The sequence below is a fragment of the Pseudophryne corroboree genome, chromosome 11 (genome assembly GCF_028390025.1).
Source record: "Pseudophryne corroboree isolate aPseCor3 chromosome 11, aPseCor3.hap2, whole genome shotgun sequence".
NCBI classification, from domain to species: domain Eukaryota; kingdom Metazoa; phylum Chordata; class Amphibia; order Anura; family Myobatrachidae; genus Pseudophryne; species Pseudophryne corroboree.
In genome coordinates, this window is record NC_086454.1 from 184843570 (window position 1) to 184863765 (window position 20196).

General features: G+C 30.0%; 9 non-coding genes across 9 annotated transcripts; all 9 read right to left on the reverse strand.

The window, feature by feature from the left end:
• Nucleotides 1–1680: 1680 nt before the first annotated feature.
• TRNAV-UAC (transfer RNA valine (anticodon UAC)) lies at nt 1681–1753 on the reverse strand. Its single transcript has one exon. It is a non-coding gene; the product is annotated as a tRNA-Val (tRNA).
• A 1924-nt stretch (nt 1754–3677) lies between these two features.
• Nucleotides 3678–3750, reverse strand: TRNAV-UAC (transfer RNA valine (anticodon UAC)). Its single transcript has one exon. It is a non-coding gene; the product is annotated as a tRNA-Val (tRNA).
• Nucleotides 3751–5676: 1926 nt separating this feature from the next.
• On the reverse strand, nt 5677–5749 carry TRNAV-UAC (transfer RNA valine (anticodon UAC)). The gene has a single exon. It is a non-coding gene; the product is annotated as a tRNA-Val (tRNA).
• A 1924-nt stretch (nt 5750–7673) lies between these two features.
• On the reverse strand, nt 7674–7746 carry TRNAV-UAC (transfer RNA valine (anticodon UAC)). The gene has a single exon. It is a non-coding gene; the product is annotated as a tRNA-Val (tRNA).
• A 1926-nt stretch (nt 7747–9672) lies between these two features.
• On the reverse strand, nt 9673–9745 carry TRNAV-UAC (transfer RNA valine (anticodon UAC)). Its single transcript has one exon. It is a non-coding gene; the product is annotated as a tRNA-Val (tRNA).
• A 1924-nt stretch (nt 9746–11669) lies between these two features.
• On the reverse strand, nt 11670–11742 carry TRNAV-UAC (transfer RNA valine (anticodon UAC)). The gene has a single exon. It is a non-coding gene; the product is annotated as a tRNA-Val (tRNA).
• A 1924-nt stretch (nt 11743–13666) lies between these two features.
• Nucleotides 13667–13739, reverse strand: TRNAV-UAC (transfer RNA valine (anticodon UAC)). The gene has a single exon. It is a non-coding gene; the product is annotated as a tRNA-Val (tRNA).
• Nucleotides 13740–15664: 1925 nt separating this feature from the next.
• On the reverse strand, nt 15665–15737 carry TRNAV-UAC (transfer RNA valine (anticodon UAC)). Its single transcript has one exon. It is a non-coding gene; the product is annotated as a tRNA-Val (tRNA).
• A 1907-nt stretch (nt 15738–17644) lies between these two features.
• On the reverse strand, nt 17645–17717 carry TRNAV-UAC (transfer RNA valine (anticodon UAC)). Its single transcript has one exon. It is a non-coding gene; the product is annotated as a tRNA-Val (tRNA).
• Nucleotides 17718–20196: the final 2479 nt, after the last annotated feature.

The window sequence follows — 20196 nt, forward strand, 5'->3', positions numbered from 1 at the left end:
ATCTTTATTAAAAAGCAATGACTGCAATGATAAATAAATGTGTATATCCATTTTAAAGTAAGCATTTTGCAAAGGTTTTTAAGTGATTATTTTTAATTTGAAGAAAACAAATATACAAAATTCTTTATTTCTAACATCTTGACCAATTATTATCTACTGTAAGTACTCTTATCAAGATCACAGTTTACTGGATTTTTTAATAAATATGGGTTCACTTGGGATTGAACTCAGGACTTTCTCCGTGTAAAGCAGATATGCTAACCACTATGTTATGAAACCACAACATAAACTGTTCTCACACTAGAAGATATTTATGGTCATCTTGACAATCAAATGCCCCAAAATCTGAGGTACACACTAAGTGATTTTGTTTAAAAATCCAATTACATGTCGCACAACACTGAATTTTCATATGTCCGCAATTAAGCAGCATGACTTAGTCATGAAAAAATGCAGAAAATATGGTCAGTTTATCGAGAACCTCCAAGTACCACATAGTGCACTAATATAGTAGGCTGAGATTTTTTTTATCTTGGCTGACCGATTCAATAACCGAAGGAGTGTGTTTGTGACCATCAGTTCTCTGGTTTATCGGAAATACACCAAATGGTCATTTAAAAACACTACCCAGTAAAACAGGATGAGCAACCAATTTTTTGCAATTGACTTTAATAATTGTATAGTGGGTACATAGATAAAGACAGTTGTAACATGGTTGACCAAACTTGCATTACCCAACATTTAAAATAAAAATTTAGCAAAGAGCAATGTGTGCAATGTTGAATAAACCTGCATATTCCCATTTTAAATAAAGAATTTTTGAAGCTTTTCAAGTGAATATTTATAATTTGAAAAACTATATACACAAAAATCATTATTTCTAACATTTTGAACAATTATCATCTGCAGGTGTCACACTTATCAAAATCACTTTTCAGTGATTTTTCTTGCCATGTTACCATAAAGTGCCTGTATTACAAATACTACATATTAATAAATGCCCTTTCACAACATAACTTAAGCATAATACTTGAAAAAGACTTTAGTAATAATCAATATACTATCTATCCAGAAGTCAAATCTATCAGCATTTTTGCTAAACTTGCACATAGTAATTATGGAAATATTTATTTACATTTAAAGTAAATAATCTGGAAGTGAATATTAGCTACATCAAAACATGATTGCAGTTTATCATGCATTAATCATGCAATACCAAACCTTGGCAGCATTATCAAGTTGCTAGTGAAGTCATGTGAACAGTGAAGTCCTGGAAAGAATAGCTGTGCTTTGGTGAACTGGTGATGGAAATGTTGGTTTAAGTGATTTATTTAACTGTACTCAGTTAAGATGATTTATGGAAAAAGGTAGTTAGATATGATACTACAATTTATTTGTTTACTATAAATGAAATATATGATACATTGCTACCAATTTCTTATAAAACAAGAAGATTATTTGAATCTGCTCCAGATTTTTAATCAGTTGTTTGCTGTAATAAGTTATTTTATAATTAAAAGCTAATAGATATTAAAAATAACATTTATTTCCATATTTAGAGAAGAAACTGAATTTTGTAAGTGAACAAATGACATGTTTCACATTGAGCAGTAGCAGGTCAGATGTTATAAGAATGATAGTGAAGAAAATTTTCATAAATCATAAATTAGTGCAAAAATATGGTTCCACTGGGGATTGAACCCAGGACCTTCTGTGTGTAAAGCAGATGTGATAACCACTACACTATGAAACCAATATGCAATACAATAACAAACTGTTCAATTTTTTGGTTGTCCTGACAGTCGTAGTGATTTTTGGTAAACTGTTCCGGATTATCGGTGAAACGTCAAAGTGATTGTTCTTTCATTATATATAATTTAAAAAAAACAGAGCACCATATTTTTGGCAAATTGACCCAATACTTAATAGTGGTACACCTAGCTAAAGAAAGTTATAGCCTGGTTGACCAACCTTGCATAATTAAACATTTAATATTAATCTTTATTAAAAAGCAATGACTGCAATGATAAATAAATGTGTATATCCATTTTAAAGTAAGCATTTTGCAAAGTTTTTTAAGTGATTATTTTTAATTTGAAGAAAACAAATATACAAAATTCTTTATTTCTAACATCTTGACCAATTATTATCTACTGTAAGTACTCTTATCAAGATCACAGTTTACTGGATTTTTTAATAAATATGGGTTCACTTGGGATTGAACTCAGGAATTTCTCCGTGTAAAGCAGATATGCTAACCACTATGTTATGAAACCAAAACATAAACTGTTATCACACTAGTAGAGATTTATGGTCATCTTGACAATCAAATGCCCCAAAATCTGAGGTACACACTAAGTGATTTTGTTTAAAAATCCAATTACATGTCGCACAACACTGAATTTTCATATGTCCGCAATTAAGCAGCATGACTTAGTCATGAAAAAATGCAGAAAATATGGTCAGTTTATCGAGAACCTCCAAGTACCACATAGTGCACTAATATAGTAGGCTGAGATTTTTTTTATCTTGGCTGACCGATTCAATAACCGAAGGAGTGTGTTTGTGACCATCAGTTCTCTGGTTTATCGGAAATACACCAAATGGTCATTTAAAAACACTACCCAGTAAAACAGGATGAGCAACCAATTTTTTGCAATTGACTTTAATAATTGTATAGTGGGTACATAGATAAAGATAGTTGTAACATGGTTGACCAAACTTGCATTACCCAACATTCAAAATACAAATTTAGCAAAGAACAATGTGTGCAATGTTGAATAAACCTGCATATTCCCATTTTAAATAAAGAATTTTTGAAGCTTTTCAAGTGAATATTTATAATTTGAAAAACTATATACACAAAAATCATTATTTCTAACATTTTGAACAATTATCATCTGCAGGTGTCACACTTATCAAAATCACTTTTCAGTGATTTTTCTTGCCATGTTACCATAAAGTGCCTGTATTACAAATACTACATATAAATAAATGTCCTTTCACAACATAACTTAAGTATAATACTCGAAAAAGACTTTAGTAATAATCAATATACTATCTGTCCAGAAGTCAAATCTATCAGCATTTTTGCTAAACTTGCACATAGTAATTATGGAAATATTTATTTACATTTAAAGTAAATAATCTTGAAGTGAATATTAGCTACATCAAAACATGATTGCAGTTTATCATGCATTAATCATGCAATACCAAACCTTGTCAGCATTATCAAGTTGCTAGTGAATTCATGTGAACAGTGAAGTCCTGGAAATAATAGCTGTGCTTTGGTGAACTGGTGATGGAAATGTTGGTTTAAGTGATTTATTTAACTGTACTCAGTTAAGATGATTTATGGAAAAAGGTAGTTAGATATGATACTACAATTTATTTGTTTACTATAAATGAAATATATGATACATTGCTACCAATTTCTTATAAAACAAGAAGATTATTTGAATCTGCTCCATATTTTTAATCAGTTGTTTGCTGTAATAAGTTATTTTATAATTAAAAGCTAATAGATATTAAAAATAACATTTATTTCCATATTTAGAGAAGAAATTGAATTTTGTAAGTGAACAAATGACATGTTTCACATTGAGCAGTAGCAGGTCAGATGTTATAAGAATGATAGTGAAGAAAATTTTCATAAATCATAAATTAGTGCAAAAATATGGTTCCACTGGGGATTGAACACAGGACCTTCTGCGTGTAAAGCAGATGTGATAACCACTACACTATGAAACCAATATGCAATACAATAACAAACTGTTACATTTTTTGGTTGTCCTGACAGTCGTAGTGATTTTTGGTAAACTGTTCCGGATTATCGGTGAAACGTCAAAGTGATTGTTCTTTCATTATATATAATTTAAAAAAAACAGAGCACCATATTTTTAACAAATTGACCCAATACTTAATAGTGGTACACCTAGCTAAAGAAAGTTATAGCCTGGTTGACCAACCTTGCATAATTAAACATTTAATATTAATCTTTATTAAAAAGCAATGACTGCAATGATAAATAAATGTGTATATCCATTTTAAAGTAAGCATTTTGCAAAGGTTTTTAAGTGATTATTTTTAATTTGAAGAAAACAAATATACAAAATTCTTTATTTCTAACATCTTGACCAATTATTATCTACTGTAAGTACTCTTATCAAGATCACAGTTTACTGGATTTTTTAAATAAATATGGGTTCACTTGGGATTGAACTCAGGACCTTCTCTGTGTATAGCAGATATGCTAACCACAATGCTATGAAACCAAAACATAAACTGTTCTCACACTAGAAGATATTTATGGTCATCTTGACAATCAAATGGCCCAAAATCTGAGGTACACACTAAGTGATTTTGTTTAAAAATCCAATTATAGGTCGCACAACACTGAATTTTCATATGTCCGCAATTAAGCAGCATGACTTAGTCATGAAAAAATGCAGAAAATATGGTCAGTTTATCGAGAACCTCCAAGTACCACATAGTGCACTAATATAGTAGGCTGAGATTTTTTTTTATCTTGGCTGACCGATTCAATAACCGAAAGAGTGTGTTTGTGACCATCAGTTCTCTGGTTTATCGGAAATACACCAAATGGTCATTTAAAAACACTACCCAGTAAAACAGGATGAGCAACCAATTTTTTGCAATTGACTTTAATAATTGTATAGTGGGTACATAGATAAAGACAGTTGTAACATGGTTGACCAAACTTGCATTACCCAACATTTAAAATAAAAATTTAGCAAAGAGCAATGTGTGCAATGTTGAATAAACCTGCATATTCCCATTTTAAATAAAGAATTTTTGAAGCTTTTCAAGTGAATATTTATAATTTGAAAAACTATATACACAAAAATCATTATTTCTAACATTTTGACCAATTATCATCTGCAGGTGTCACACTTATCAAAATCACTTTTCAGTGATTTTTCTTGCCATGTTACCATAAAGTGCCTGTATTACAAATACTACATATAAATAAATGCCCTTTCACAACATAACTTAAGCATAATACTCGAAAAAGACTTTAGTAATAATCAATATACTATCTATCCAGAAGTCAAATCTATCAGCATTTTTGCTAAACTTGCACATAGTAATTATGGAAATATTTATTTACATTTAAAGTAAATAATCTGGAAGTGAATATTAGCTACATCAAAACATGATTGCAGTTTATCATGCATTAATCATGCAATACCAAACCTTGGCAGCATTATCAAGTTGCTAGTGAAGTCATGTGAACAGTGAAGTCCTGGAAAGAATAGCTGTGCTTTGGTGAACTGGTGATGGACATGTTGGTTTAAGTGATTTATTTAACTGTACTCAGTTAAGATGATTTATGGAAAAAGGTAGTTAGATATTATACTACAATTTATTTGTTTACTATAAATGAAATATATGATACATTGCTACCAATTTCTTATAAAACAAGAAGATTATTTGAATCTGCTCCAGATTTTTAATCAGTTGTTTGCTGTAATAAGTTATTTTATAATTTAAAGCTAATAGATATTAAAAATAACATTTATTTCCATATTTAGAGAAGAAATTGAATTTTGTAAGTGAACAAATGACATGTTTCACATTGAGCAGTAGCAGGTCAGATGTTATAAGAATGATAGTGAAGAAAATTTTCATAAATCATAAATTAGTGCAAAAATATGGTTCCACTGGGGATTGAACCCAGGACCTTCTGCGTGTAAAGCAGATGTGATAACCACTACACTATGAAACCAATTTGCAATACAATAACAAACTGTTCAATTTTTTGGTTGTCCTGACAGTCGTAGTGATTTTTGGTAAACTGTTCCGGATTATCGGTGAAACGTCAAAGTGATTGTTCTTTCATTATATATAATTTAAAAAAAACAGAGCACCATATTTTTGGCAAATTGACCCAATACTTAATAGTGGTACACCTAGCTAAAGAAAGTTATAGCCTGGTTGACCAACCTTGCATAATTAAACATTTAATATTAATCTTTATTAAAAAGCAATGACTGCAATGATAAATAAATGTGTATATCCATTTTAAAGTAAGCATTTTGCAAAGGTTTTTAAGTGATTATTTTTAATTTGAAGAAAACAAATATACAAAATTCTTTATTTCTAACATCTTGACCAATTATTATCTACTGTAATTACTCTTATCAAGATCACAGTTTACTGGATTTTTTAATAAATATGGGTTCACTTGGGATTGAACTCAGGACTTTCTCCGTGTAAAGCAGATATGCTAACCACTATGTTATGAAACCACAACATAAACTGTTATCACACTAGAAGAGATTTATGGTCATCTTGACAATCAAATGCCCCAAAATCTGAGGTACACACTAAGTGATTTTGTTTAAAAATTCAATTATATTTCGCACAACACTGAATTTTCATATGTCCGCAATTAAGCAGCATGACTTAGTCATGAAAAAATGCAGAAAATATGGTCAGTTTATCGAGAACCTCCAAGTACCACATAGTGCACTAATATAGTAGGCTGAGATTTTTTTTTATCTTGGCTGACCGATTCAATAACCGAAGGAGTGTGTTTGTGACCATCAGTTCTCTGGTTTATCGGAAATACACCAAATGGTCATTTAAAAACACTACCCAGTAAAACAGGATGAGCAACCAATTTTTTGCAATTGACTTTAATAATTGTATAGTGGGTACATAGATAAAGACAGTTGTAACATGGTTGACCAAACTTGCATTACCCAACATTTAAAATAAAAATTTAGCAAAGAGCAATGTGTGCAATGTTGAATAAACCTGCATATTCCCATTTTAAATAAATAATTTTTGAAGCTTTTCAAGTGAATATTTATAATTTGAAAAACTATATACACAAAAATCATTATTTCTAACATTTTGACCAATTATCATCTGCAGGTGTCACACTTATCAAAATCACTTTTCAGTGATTTTTCTTGCCATGTTACCATAAAGTGCCTGTATTACAAATACTACATATAAATAAATGCCCTTTCACAACATAACTTAAGCATAATACTCGAAAAAGACTTTAGTAATAATCAATATACTATCTATCCAGAAGTCAAATCTATAAGCATTTTTGCTAAACTTGCACATAGTAATTATGGAAATATTTATTTACATTTAAAGTAAATAATCTGGAAGTGAATATTAGCTACATCAAAACATGATTGCAGTTTATCATGCATTAATCATGCAATATCAAACCTTGGCAGCATTATCAAGTTGCTAGTGAAGTCATGTGAACAGTGAAGTCCTGGAAAGAATAGCTGTGCTTTGGTGAACTGGTGATGGACATGTTGGTTTAAGTGATTTATTTAACTGTACTCAGTTAAGATGATTTATGGAAAAGGTAGTTAGATATGATACTACAATTTATTTGTTTACTATAAATGAAATATATGATACATTGCTACCAATTTCTTATAAAACAAGAAGATTATTTGAATCTGCTCCAGATTTTTAATCAGTTGTTTGCTGTAATAAGTTATTTTATAATTAAAAGCTAATAGATATTAAAAATAACATTTATTTCCATATTTAGAGAAGAAATTGAATTTTGTAAGTGAACAAATGACATGTTTCACATTGAGCAGTAGCAGGTCAGATGTTATAAGAATGATAGTGAAGAAAATTTTCATAAATCATAAATTAGTGCAAAAATATGGTTCCACTGGGGATTGAACACAGGACCTTCTGCGTGTAAAGCAGATGTGATAACCACTACACTATGAAACCAATATGCAATACAATAACAAACTGTTCAATTTTTTGGTTGTCCTGACAGTCGTAGTGATTTTTGGTAAACTGTTCCGGATTATCGGTGAAACGTCAAAGTGATTGTTCTTTCATTATATATAATTTAAAAAAAACAGAGCACCATATTTTTAACAAATTGACCCAATACTTAATAGTGGTACACCTAGCTAAAGAAAGTTATAGCCTGGTTGACCAACCTTGCATAATTAAACATTTAATATTAATCTTTATTAAAAAGCAATGACTGCAATGATAAATAAATGTGTATATCCATTTTAAAGTAAGCATTTTGCAAAGGTTTTTAAGTGATTATTTTTAATTTGAAGAAAACAAATATACAAAATTCTTTATTTCTAACATCTTGACCAATTATTATCTACTGTAAGTACTCTTATCAAGATCACAGTTTACTGGATTTTTTAAATAAATATGGGTTCACTTGGGATTGAACTCAGGACCTTCTCTGTGTATAGCAGATATGCTAACCACAATGCTATGAAACCAAAACATAAACTGTTCTCACACTAGAAGATATTTATGGTCATCTTGACAATCAAATGGCCCAAAATCTGAGGTACACACTAAGTGATTTTGTTTAAAAATCCAATTATAGGTCGCACAACACTGAATTTTCATATGTCCGCAATTAAGCAGCATGACTTAGTCATGAAAAAATGCAGAAAATATGGTCAGTTTATCGAGAACCTCCAAGTACCACATAGTGCACTAATATAGTAGGCTGAGATTTTTTTTTATCTTGGCTGACCGATTCAATAACCGAAAGAGTGTGTTTGTGACCATCAGTTCTCTGGTTTATCGGAAATACACCAAATGGTCATTTAAAAACACTACCCAGTAAAACAGGATGAGCAACCAATTTTTTGCAATTGACTTTAATAATTGTATAGTGGGTACATAGATAAAGACAGTTGTAACATGGTTGACCAAACTTGCATTACCCAACATTTAAAATAAAAATTTAGCAAAGAGCAATGTGTGCAATGTTGAATAAACCTGCATATTCCCATTTTAAATAAAGAATTTTTGAAGCTTTTCAAGTGAATATTTATAATTTGAAAAACTATATACACAAAAATCATTATTTCTAACATTTTGACCAATTATCATCTGCAGGTGTCACACTTATCAAAATCACTTTTCAGTGATTTTTCTTGCCATGTTACCATAAAGTGCCTGTATTACAAATACTACATATAAATAAATGCCCTTTCACAACATAACTTAAGCATAATACTCGAAAAAGACTTTAGTAATAATCAATATACTATCTATCCAGAAGTCAAATCTATCAGCATTTTTGCTAAACTTGCACATAGTAATTATGGAAATATTTATTTACATTTAAAGTAAATAATCTGGAAGTGAATATTAGCTACATCAAAACATGATTGCAGTTTATCATGCATTAATCATGCAATACCAAACCTTGGCAGCATTATCAAGTTGCTAGTGAAGTCATGTGAACAGTGAAGTCCTGGAAAGAATAGCTGTGCTTTGGTGAACTGGTGATGGACATGTTGGTTTAAGTGATTTATTTAACTGTACTCAGTTAAGATGATTTATGGAAAAAGGTAGTTAGATATTATACTACAATTTATTTGTTTACTATAAATGAAATATATGATACATTGCTACCAATTTCTTATAAAACAAGAAGATTATTTGAATCTGCTCCAGATTTTTAATCAGTTGTTTGCTGTAATAAGTTATTTTATAATTTAAAGCTAATAGATATTAAAAATAACATTTATTTCCATATTTAGAGAAGAAATTGAATTTTGTAAGTGAACAAATGACATGTTTCACATTGAGCAGTAGCAGGTCAGATGTTATAAGAATGATAGTGAAGAAAATTTTCATAAATCATAAATTAGTGCAAAAATATGGTTCCACTGGGGATTGAACCCAGGACCTTCTGCGTGTAAAGCAGATGTGATAACCACTACACTATGAAACCAATTTGCAATACAATAACAAACTGTTCAATTTTTTGGTTGTCCTGACAGTCGTAGTGATTTTTGGTAAACTGTTCCGGATTATCGGTGAAACGTCAAAGTGATTGTTCTTTCATTATATATAATTTAAAAAAAACAGAGCACCATATTTTTGGCAAATTGACCCAATACTTAATAGTGGTACACCTAGCTAAAGAAAGTTATAGCCTGGTTGACCAACCTTGCATAATTAAACATTTAATATTAATCTTTATTAAAAAGCAATGACTGCAATGATAAATAAATGTGTATATCCATTTTAAAGTAAGCATTTTGCAAAGGTTTTTAAGTGATTATTTTTAATTTGAAGAAAACAAATATACAAAATTCTTTATTTCTAACATCTTGACCAATTATTATCTACTGTAATTACTCTTATCAAGATCACAGTTTACTGGATTTTTTAATAAATATGGGTTCACTTGGGATTGAACTCAGGACTTTCTCCGTGTAAAGCAGATATGCTAACCACTATGTTATGAAACCACAACATAAACTGTTATCACACTAGAAGAGATTTATGGTCATCTTGACAATCAAATGCCCCAAAATCTGAGGTACACACTAAGTGATTTTGTTTAAAAATTCAATTATATTTCGCACAACACTGAATTTTCATATGTCCGCAATTAAGCAGCATGACTTAGTCATGAAAAAATGCAGAAAATATGGTCAGTTTATCGAGAACCTCCAAGTACCACATAGTGCACTAATATAGTAGGCTGAGATTTTTTTTTATCTTGGCTGACCGATTCAATAACCGAAGGAGTGTGTTTGTGACCATCAGTTCTCTGGTTTATCGGAAATACACCAAATGGTCATTTAAAAACACTACCCAGTAAAACAGGATGAGCAACCAATTTTTTGCAATTGACTTTAATAATTGTATAGTGGGTACATAGATAAAGACAGTTGTAACATGGTTGACCAAACTTGCATTACCCAACATTTAAAATAAAAATTTAGCAAAGAGCAATGTGTGCAATGTTGAATAAACCTGCATATTCCCATTTTAAATAAATAATTTTTGAAGCTTTTCAAGTGAATATTTATAATTTGAAAAACTATATACACAAAAATCATTATTTCTAACATTTTGACCAATTATCATCTGCAGGTGTCACACTTATCAAAATCACTTTTCAGTGATTTTTCTTGCCATGTTACCATAAAGTGCCTGTATTACAAATACTACATATAAATAAATGCCCTTTCACAACATAACTTAAGCATAATACTCGAAAAAGACTTTAGTAATAATCAATATACTATCTATCCAGAAGTCAAATCTATAAGCATTTTTGCTAAACTTGCACATAGTAATTATGGAAATATTTATTTACATTTAAAGTAAATAATCTGGAAGTGAATATTAGCTACATCAAAACATGATTGCAGTTTATCATGCATTAATCATGCAATATCAAACCTTGGCAGCATTATCAAGTTGCTAGTGAAGTCATGTGAACAGTGAAGTCCTGGAAAGAATAGCTGTGCTTTGGTGAACTGGTGATGGACATGTTGGTTTAAGTGATTTATTTAACTGTACTCAGTTAAGATGATTTATGGAAAAGGTAGTTAGATATGATACTACAATTTATTTGTTTACTATAAATGAAATATATGATACATTGCTACCAATTTCTTATAAAACAAGAAGATTATTTGAATCTGCTCCAGATTTTTAATCAGTTGTTTGCTGTAATAAGTTATTTTATAATTAAAAGCTAATAGATATTAAAAATAACATTTATTTCCATATTTAGAGAAGAAATTTAATTTTGTAAGTGAACAAATGACATGTTTCACATTGAGCAGTAGCAGGTCAGATGTTATAAGAATGATAGTGAAGAAAATTTTCATAAATCATAAATTAGTGCAAAAATATGGTTCCACTGGGGATTGAACCCAGGACCTTCTGCGTGTAAAGAAGATGTGATAACCACTACACTATGAAACCAATATGCAATACAATAACAAACTATTCAATTTTTTGGTTGTCCTGACAGTCGTAGTGATTTTTGGTAAACTGTTCCGGATTATCGGTGAAACGTCAAAGTGATTGTTCTTTCATTATATATAATTTAAAAAAAACAGAGCACCATATTTTTGGCAAATTGACCCAATACTTAATAGTGGTACACCTAGCTAAAGAAAGTTATAGCCTAGTTGACCAACCTTGCATAATTAAACATTTAATATTAATCTATATTAAAAAGCTATGACTGCAATGATAAATAAATGTGTATATCCATTTTAAAGTAAGCATTTTGCAAAGTTTTTTAGTGATTATTTTTAATTTGAAGAAAACAAATATACAAAATTCTTTATTTCTAACATCTTGACCAATTATTATCTACTGTAAGTACTCTTATCAAGATCACAGTTTACTGGATTTTTTAATAAATACGGGTTCACTTGGGATTGAACCCAGGACTTTCTCCGTATAAAGCAGATATGCTAACCACAATGCTATGAAACCACAACATAAACTGTTCTCACACTAGAAGATATTTATGGTCATCTTGACAATCAAATGCCCCAAAATCTGAGGTACACACTAAGTGATTTTGTTTAAAAATCCAATTATATGTCGCACAACACTGAATTTTCATATGTCCGCAATTAAGCAGCATGACTTAGTCATGAAAAAATGCAGAAAATATGGTCAGTTTATCGAGAACCTCCAAGTACCACATAGTGCACTAATATAGTAGGCTGAGATTTTTTTTTATCTTGGCTGACCGATTCAATAACCGAAGGTGTGTGTTTGTGACCATCAGTTCTCTGGTTTATCGGAAATACACCAAATGGTCATTTAAAAACACTACCCAGTAAAACAGGATGAGCAACCAATTTTTTGCAATTGACTTTAATAATTGTATAGTGGGTACATAGATAAAGACAGTTGTAACATGGTTGACCAAACTTGCATTACCCAACATTTAAAATAAAAATTTAGCAAAGAGCAATGTGTGCAATGTTGAATAAACCTGCATATTCCCATTTTAAATAAAGAATTTTTGAAGCTTTTCAAGTGAATATTTATAATTTGAAAAACTATATACACAAAAATCATTATTTCTAACATTTTGACCAATTATCATCTGCAGGTGTCACACTTATCAAAATCACTTTTCAGTGATTTTTCTTGCCATGTTACCATAAAGTGCCTGTATTACAAATACTACATATAAATAAATGCCCTTTCACAACATAACTTAAGCATAATACTCGAAAAAGACTTTAGTAATAATCAATATACTATCTATCCAGAAGTCAAATCTATCAGCATTTTTGCTAAACTTGCACATAGTAATTATGGAAATATTTATTTACATTTAAAGTAAATAATCTGGAAGTGAATATTAGCTACATCAAAACATGATTGCAGTTTATCATGCATTAATCATGCAATACCAAACCTTGGCAGCATTATCAAGTTGCTAGTGAAGTCATGTGAACAGTGAAGTCCTGGAAAGAATAGCTGTGCTTTGGTGAACTGGTGATGGACATGTTGGTTTAAGTGATTTATTTAACTGTACTCAGTTAAGATGATTTATGGAAAAAGGTAGTTAGATATGATACTACAATTTATTTGTTTACTATAAATGAAATATATGATACATTGCTACCAATTTCTTATAAAACAAGAAGATTATTTGAATCTGCTCCATATTTTTAATCAGTTGTTTGCTGTAATAAGTTATTTTATAATTAAAAGCTAATAGATATTAAAAATAACATTTATTTCCATATTTAGAGAAGAAATTGAATTTTGTAAGTGAACAAATGACATGTTTCACATTGAGCAGTAGCAGGTCAGATGTTATAAGAATGATAGTGAAGAAAATTTTCATAAATCATAAATTAGTGCAAAATTATGGTTCCACTGGGGATTGAACCCAGGACCTTCTGCGTGTAAAGCAGATGTGATAACCACTACACTATGAAACCAATATGCAATACAATAACAAACTATTCAATTTTTTGGTTGTCCTGACAGTCGTAGTGATTTTTGGTAAACTGTTCCGGATTATCGGTGAAACGTCAAAGTGATTGTTCTTTCATTATATATAATTTAAAAAAAACAGAGCACCATATTTTTGGCAAATTGACCCAATACTTAATAGTGGTACACCTAGCTAAAGAAAGTTATAGCCTGGTTGACCAACCTTGCATAATTAAACATTTAATATTAATCTTTATTAAAAAGCAATGACTGCAATGATAAATAAATGTGTATATCCATTTTAAAGTAAGCATTTTGCAAAGTTTTTTAAGTGATTATTTTTAATTTGAAGAAAACAAATATACAAAATTCTTTATTTCTAACATCTTGACCAATTATTATCTACTGTAAGTACTCTTATCAAGATCACAGTTTACTGGATTTTTTAATAAATACGGGTTCACTTGGGATTGAACCCAGGACTTTTTCCGTATAAAGCAGATATGCTAACCACAATGCTATGAAACCACAACATAAACTGTTCTCACACTAGAAGATATTAATGGTCATCTTGACAATCAAATGCCCCAAAATCTGAGGTACACACTAAGTGATTTTGTTTAAAAATCCAATTATATGTCGCACAACACTGAATTTTCATATGTCCGCAATTAAGCAGCATGACTTAGTCATGAAAAAATGCAGAAAATATGGTCAGTTTATCGAGAACCTCCAAGTACCACATAGTGCACTAATATAGTAGGCTGAGATTTTTTTTTATCTTGGCTGACCGATTCAATAACCGAAGGAGTGTGTTTGTGACCATCAGTTCTCTGGTTTATCGGAAATACACCAAATGGTCATTTAAAAACACTACCCAGTAAAACAGGATGAGCAACCAATTTTTTGCAATTGACTTTAATAATTGTATAGTGGGTACACAGATAAAGACAGTTGTAACATGGTTGACCAAACTTGCATTACCCAACCTTTAAAATAAAAATTTAGCAAAGAGCAATGTGTGCAATGTTGAATAAACCTGCATATTCCCATTTTAAATAAAGAATTTTTGAAGCTTTTCAAGTGAATATTTATAATTTGAAAAACTATATACACAAAAATCATTATTTCTAACATTTTGACCAATTATCATCTGCAGGTGTCACACTTATCAAAATCACTTTTCAGTGATTTTTCTTGCCATGTTACCATAAAGTGCCTGTATTACAAATACTACATATAAATAAATGCCCTTTCACAACATAACTTAAGCATAATACTCGAAAAAGACTTTAGTAATAATCAATATACTATCTATCCAGAAGTCAAATCTATCAGCATTTTTGCTAAACTTGCACATAGTAATTATGGAAATATTTATTTACATTTAAAGTAAATAATCTGGAAGTGAATATTAGCTACATCAAAACATGATTGCAGTTTATCATGCATTAATCATGCAATACCAAACCTTGGCAGCATTATCAAGTTGCTAGTGAAGTCATGTGAACAGTGAAGTCCTGGAAAGAATAGCTGTGCTTTGGTGAACTGGTGATGGACATGTTGGTTTAAGTGATTTATTTAACTGTACTCAGTTAAGATGATTTATGGAAAAAGGTAGTTAGATATGATACTACAATTTATTTGTTTACTATAATTGAAATATATGATACATTGCTACCAATTTCTTATAAAACAAGAAGATTATTTGAATCTGCTCCAGATTTTTAATCAGTTGTTTGCTGTAATAAGTTATTTTATAATTAAAAGCTAATAGATATTAAAAATAACATTTATTTCCATATTTAGAGAAGAAATTGAATTTTGTAAGTGAACAAATGACATGTTTCACATTGAGCAGTAGCAGGTCAGATGTTATAAGAATGATAGTGAAGAAAATTTTCATAAATCATAAATTAGTGCAAAAATATGGTTCCACTGGGGATTGAACCCAGGACCTTCTGCGTGTAAAGCAGATGTGATAACCACTACACTATGAAACCAATATGCAATACAATAACAAACTATTCAATTTTTTGGTTGTCCTGACAGTCGTAGTGATTTTTGGTAAACTGTTCCTGATTATCGGTGAAACGTCAAAGTGATTGTTCTTTCATTATATATAATTTAAAAAAAACAGAGCACCATATTTTTAACAAATTGACCCAATACTTAATAGTGGTACACCTAGCTAAAGAAAGTTATAGCCTGGTTGACCAACCTTGCATAATTAAACATTTAATATTAATCTTTATTAAAAAGCAATGACTGCAATGATAAATAAATGTGTATATCCATTTTAAAGTAAGCATTTTGCAAAGGTTTTTAAGTGATTATTTTTAATTTGAAGAAAACAAATATACAAAATTCTTTATTTCTAACATCTTGACCAATTATTATCTACTGTAAGTACTCTTATCAAGATCACAGTTTACTGGATTTTTTAATAAATATGGGTTCACTTGGGATTGAACTCAGGACTTTCTCCGTGTAAAGCAGATATGCTAACCACTATGTTATGAAACCACAACATAAACTGTTCTCACACTAGAAGATATTTATGGTCATCTTGACAATCAAATGCCCCAAAATCTGAGGTACACACTAAGTTATTTTGTTTAAAAATCCAATTACATGTCGCACAACACTGAATTTTCATATGTCCGCAATTAAGCAGCATAACTTAGTCATGAAAAAATGCAGAAAATATGGTCAGTTTATCGAGAACCTCCAAGTACCACATAGTGCACTAATATAGTAGGCTGAGATTTTTTTTATCTTGGCTGACCGATTCAATAACCGAAGGAGTGTGTTTGTGACCATCAGTTCTCTGGTTTATCGGAAATACACCAAATGGTCATTTAAAAACACTACCCAGTAAAACAGGATGAGCAACCAATTTTTTGCAATTGACTTTAATAATTGTATAGTGGGTACATAGATAAAGACAGTTGTAACATGGTTGACCAAACTTGCATTACCCAACATTTAAAATACAAATTTAGCAAAGAGCAATGTGTGCAATGTTGAATAAACCTGCATATTCCCATTTTAAATAAAGAATTTTTGAAGCTTTTCAAGTGAATATTTATAATTTGAAAAACTATATACACAAAAATCATTATATCTAACATTTTGAACAATTATCATCTGCAGGTGTCACACTTATCAAAATCACTTTTCAGTGATTTTTCTTGCCATGTTACCATAAAGTGCCTGTATTATAAATACTACATATAAATAAATGCCCTTTCACAACATAACTTAAGCATAATACTCGAAAAAGACTTTAGTAATAATCAATATACTATCTATCCAGAAGTCAAATCTATCAGCATTTTTGCTAAACTTGCACATAGTAATTATGGAAATATTTATTTACATTTAAAGTAAATAATCTGGAAGTGAATATTAGCTACATCAAAACATGATTGCAGTTTATCATGCATTAATCATGCAATACCAAACCTTGGCAGCATTATCAAGTTGCTAGTGAAGTCCTGGAAAGAATAGCTGTGCTTTGGTGAACTGGTGATGGACATGTTGGTTTAAGTGATTTATTTAACTGTACTCAGTTAAGATGATTTATGGAAAAAGGTAGTTAGATATGATACTACAATTTATTTGTTTACTATAAATGAAATATATGATGCATTGCTACCAATTTCTTATAAAACAAGAAGATTATTTGAATCTGCTCCAGATTTTTAATCAGTTGTTTGCTGTAATAAGTTATTTTATAATTAAAAGCTAATAGATATTAAAAATAACATTTATTTCCATATTTAGAGAAGAAATTGAATTTTGTAAGTGAACAAATGACATGTTTCACATTGAGCAGTAGCAGGTCAGATGTTATAAGAATGATAGTGAAGAAAATTTTCATAAATCATAAATTAGTGCAAAAATATGGTTCCACTGGGGATTGAACCCAGGACCTTCTGCGTGTAAAGCAGATGTGATAACCACTACACTATGAAACCAATATACAATACAAAAACAAACTGTTCAATTTTTTGGTTGTCCTGACAGTCGTAGTGATTTTTGGTAAACTGTTCCGGATTATCGGTAAAACGTCAAAGTGATTGTTCTTTCATTATATATAATTTAAAAAAAACAGAGCACCATATTTTTGGCAAATTGACCCAATACTTAATAGTGGTACACCTAGCTAAAGAAAGTTATAGCCTGGTTGACCAACCTTGCATAATTAAACATTTAATATTAATCTTTATTAAAAAGCAATGACTGCAATGATAAATAAATGTGTATATCCATTTTAAAGTAAGCATTTTGCAAAGTTTTTTAAGTGATTATTTTTAATTTGAAGAAAACAAATATACAAAATTCTTTATTTCTAACATCTTGACCAATTATTATCTACTGTATTATCTACTGTAAGTATGGTTATCTACTGTAAGTATGGTTCCCCAGTGGAACCATATTTTTGCACTAATTTATGACTTATGACATTTTTCTTCACTATCATTCTTATAACATCTGACCTGCTACTGCTCAATGTGAAATATGTCATTTGTTCACTTACAAAATTCAATTTCCTCTCTAAATATGGAAATAAATGTTATTTGTAATATCTATTAGCTTTTAATTATAAAATAACTTATTACAGCAAACAACTGATTAAAAATCTGGAGCAGATTCAAATAATCTTCTTGTTTTATAAGAAATTGGTAGCAATGTATCATATATTTCATTTATACTAAACAAATAAATTGTAGTATCATATCTAACTACCTTTTTCCATAAATCATCTTAACTGAGTACAGTTAAATAAATCACTTAAACCAACATTTCCATCACCAGTTCACCAAAGCACAGCTATTCTTTCCAGGACTTCACTGTTCACATGACTTCACTAGCAACTTGATAATGCTGCCAAGGTTTGGTATTGCATGATTAATGCATGATAAACTGCAATCATGTTTTGATGTAGCTAATATTCACTTCCAGATCATTTACTTTAAATGTAAATAAATATTTCCATAATTACTATGTGCAAGTTTAGCAAAAATGCTAATAGATTTGACTTCTTGATAGATAGTATATTGATTATTACTAAAGTCTTTTTCGAGTATTATGCTTAAGTTATGTTGTGAAAGGGCATTTATTTATATGTAGTATTTGTAATACAGGCACTTTATGGTAACATGGCAAGAAAAATCACTGAAAAGTGATTTTGATAAGTGTGACACCTGCAGATGATAATTGGTCAAAATGTTAGAAATAATGATTTTTGTGTATATAGTTTTTCAAATTATAAATATTCACTTGAAAAGCTTTAAAAAATCTTTATTTAAAATGGGAATATGCAGGTTTATTCAACATTGCAAACATTGCTCTTTACTAAAGTTTTATTTTAAATGTTGGGTAATGCAAGTTTGGTCAACCATGTTACAACTGTCTTTATCTATGTACCCACTATACAATTAAGATCACATTTTACTGGATTTTATTAATAAATATGGGTTCACTTGGGATTGAACACAGGACTTTCTCTGTGTAAAGCAGATGTGCGAACCACTATGCTATGAAACACAACTTAAACTGTTCTCACACTAGAAGAGATTTTTGGTCATCTTGACAATCAAATGCCCCAAAATCTGAGGTACACAGTAAGTGATTTTGTTTAAAAATCCAACTATATGTCACACAACACTGAATTTTCATATGTCCGCAATTAAGCAGCATGAATTAGTCGTGAAAAAATGCAGAAAATATGGTCAGTTTATCGAGAACCTCCAAGTACCACACAGTGCACTATTATAGTAGGCTGAGATTTTTTTTTATCTTGGCTGACCGATTCAATAACCGAAGGAGTGTGTTTGTGACCATCAGTTGTCTGGTTTATCGGAAATACACCAAATGGTCATTTAAAAATACTACCAAGTAAAACAGGATGAGCAACCAATTTTTTACAATTTACTTTAATAATTGTATAGTGGGTACATAGATAAAGACAGTTGTAACATGGTTGACCAAACTTGCATTACCCAACATTTAAAATAAAACTTTAGTAAAGAGCAATGTTTGCAATGTTGAATAAACCTGCATATTCCCATTTTAAATAAAGATTTTTTGAAGCTTTTCAAGTGAATATTTATAATTTGAAAAACTATATACACAAAAATCATTATTTCTAACATTTTGACCAATTATCATCTGCAGGTGTCACACTTATCAAAATCACTTTTCAGTGATTTTTCTTGCCATGTTACCATAAAGTGCCTGTATTACAAATACTACATATAAATAAATGCCCTTTCACAACATAACTTAAGCATAATACTCGAAAAAGACTTTAGTAATAATCAATATACTATCTATCAAGAAGTCAAATCTATTAGCATTTTTGCTAAACTTGCACATAGTAATTATGGAAATATTTATTTACATTTAAAGTAAATGATCTGGAAGTGAATATTAGCTACATCAAAACATGAT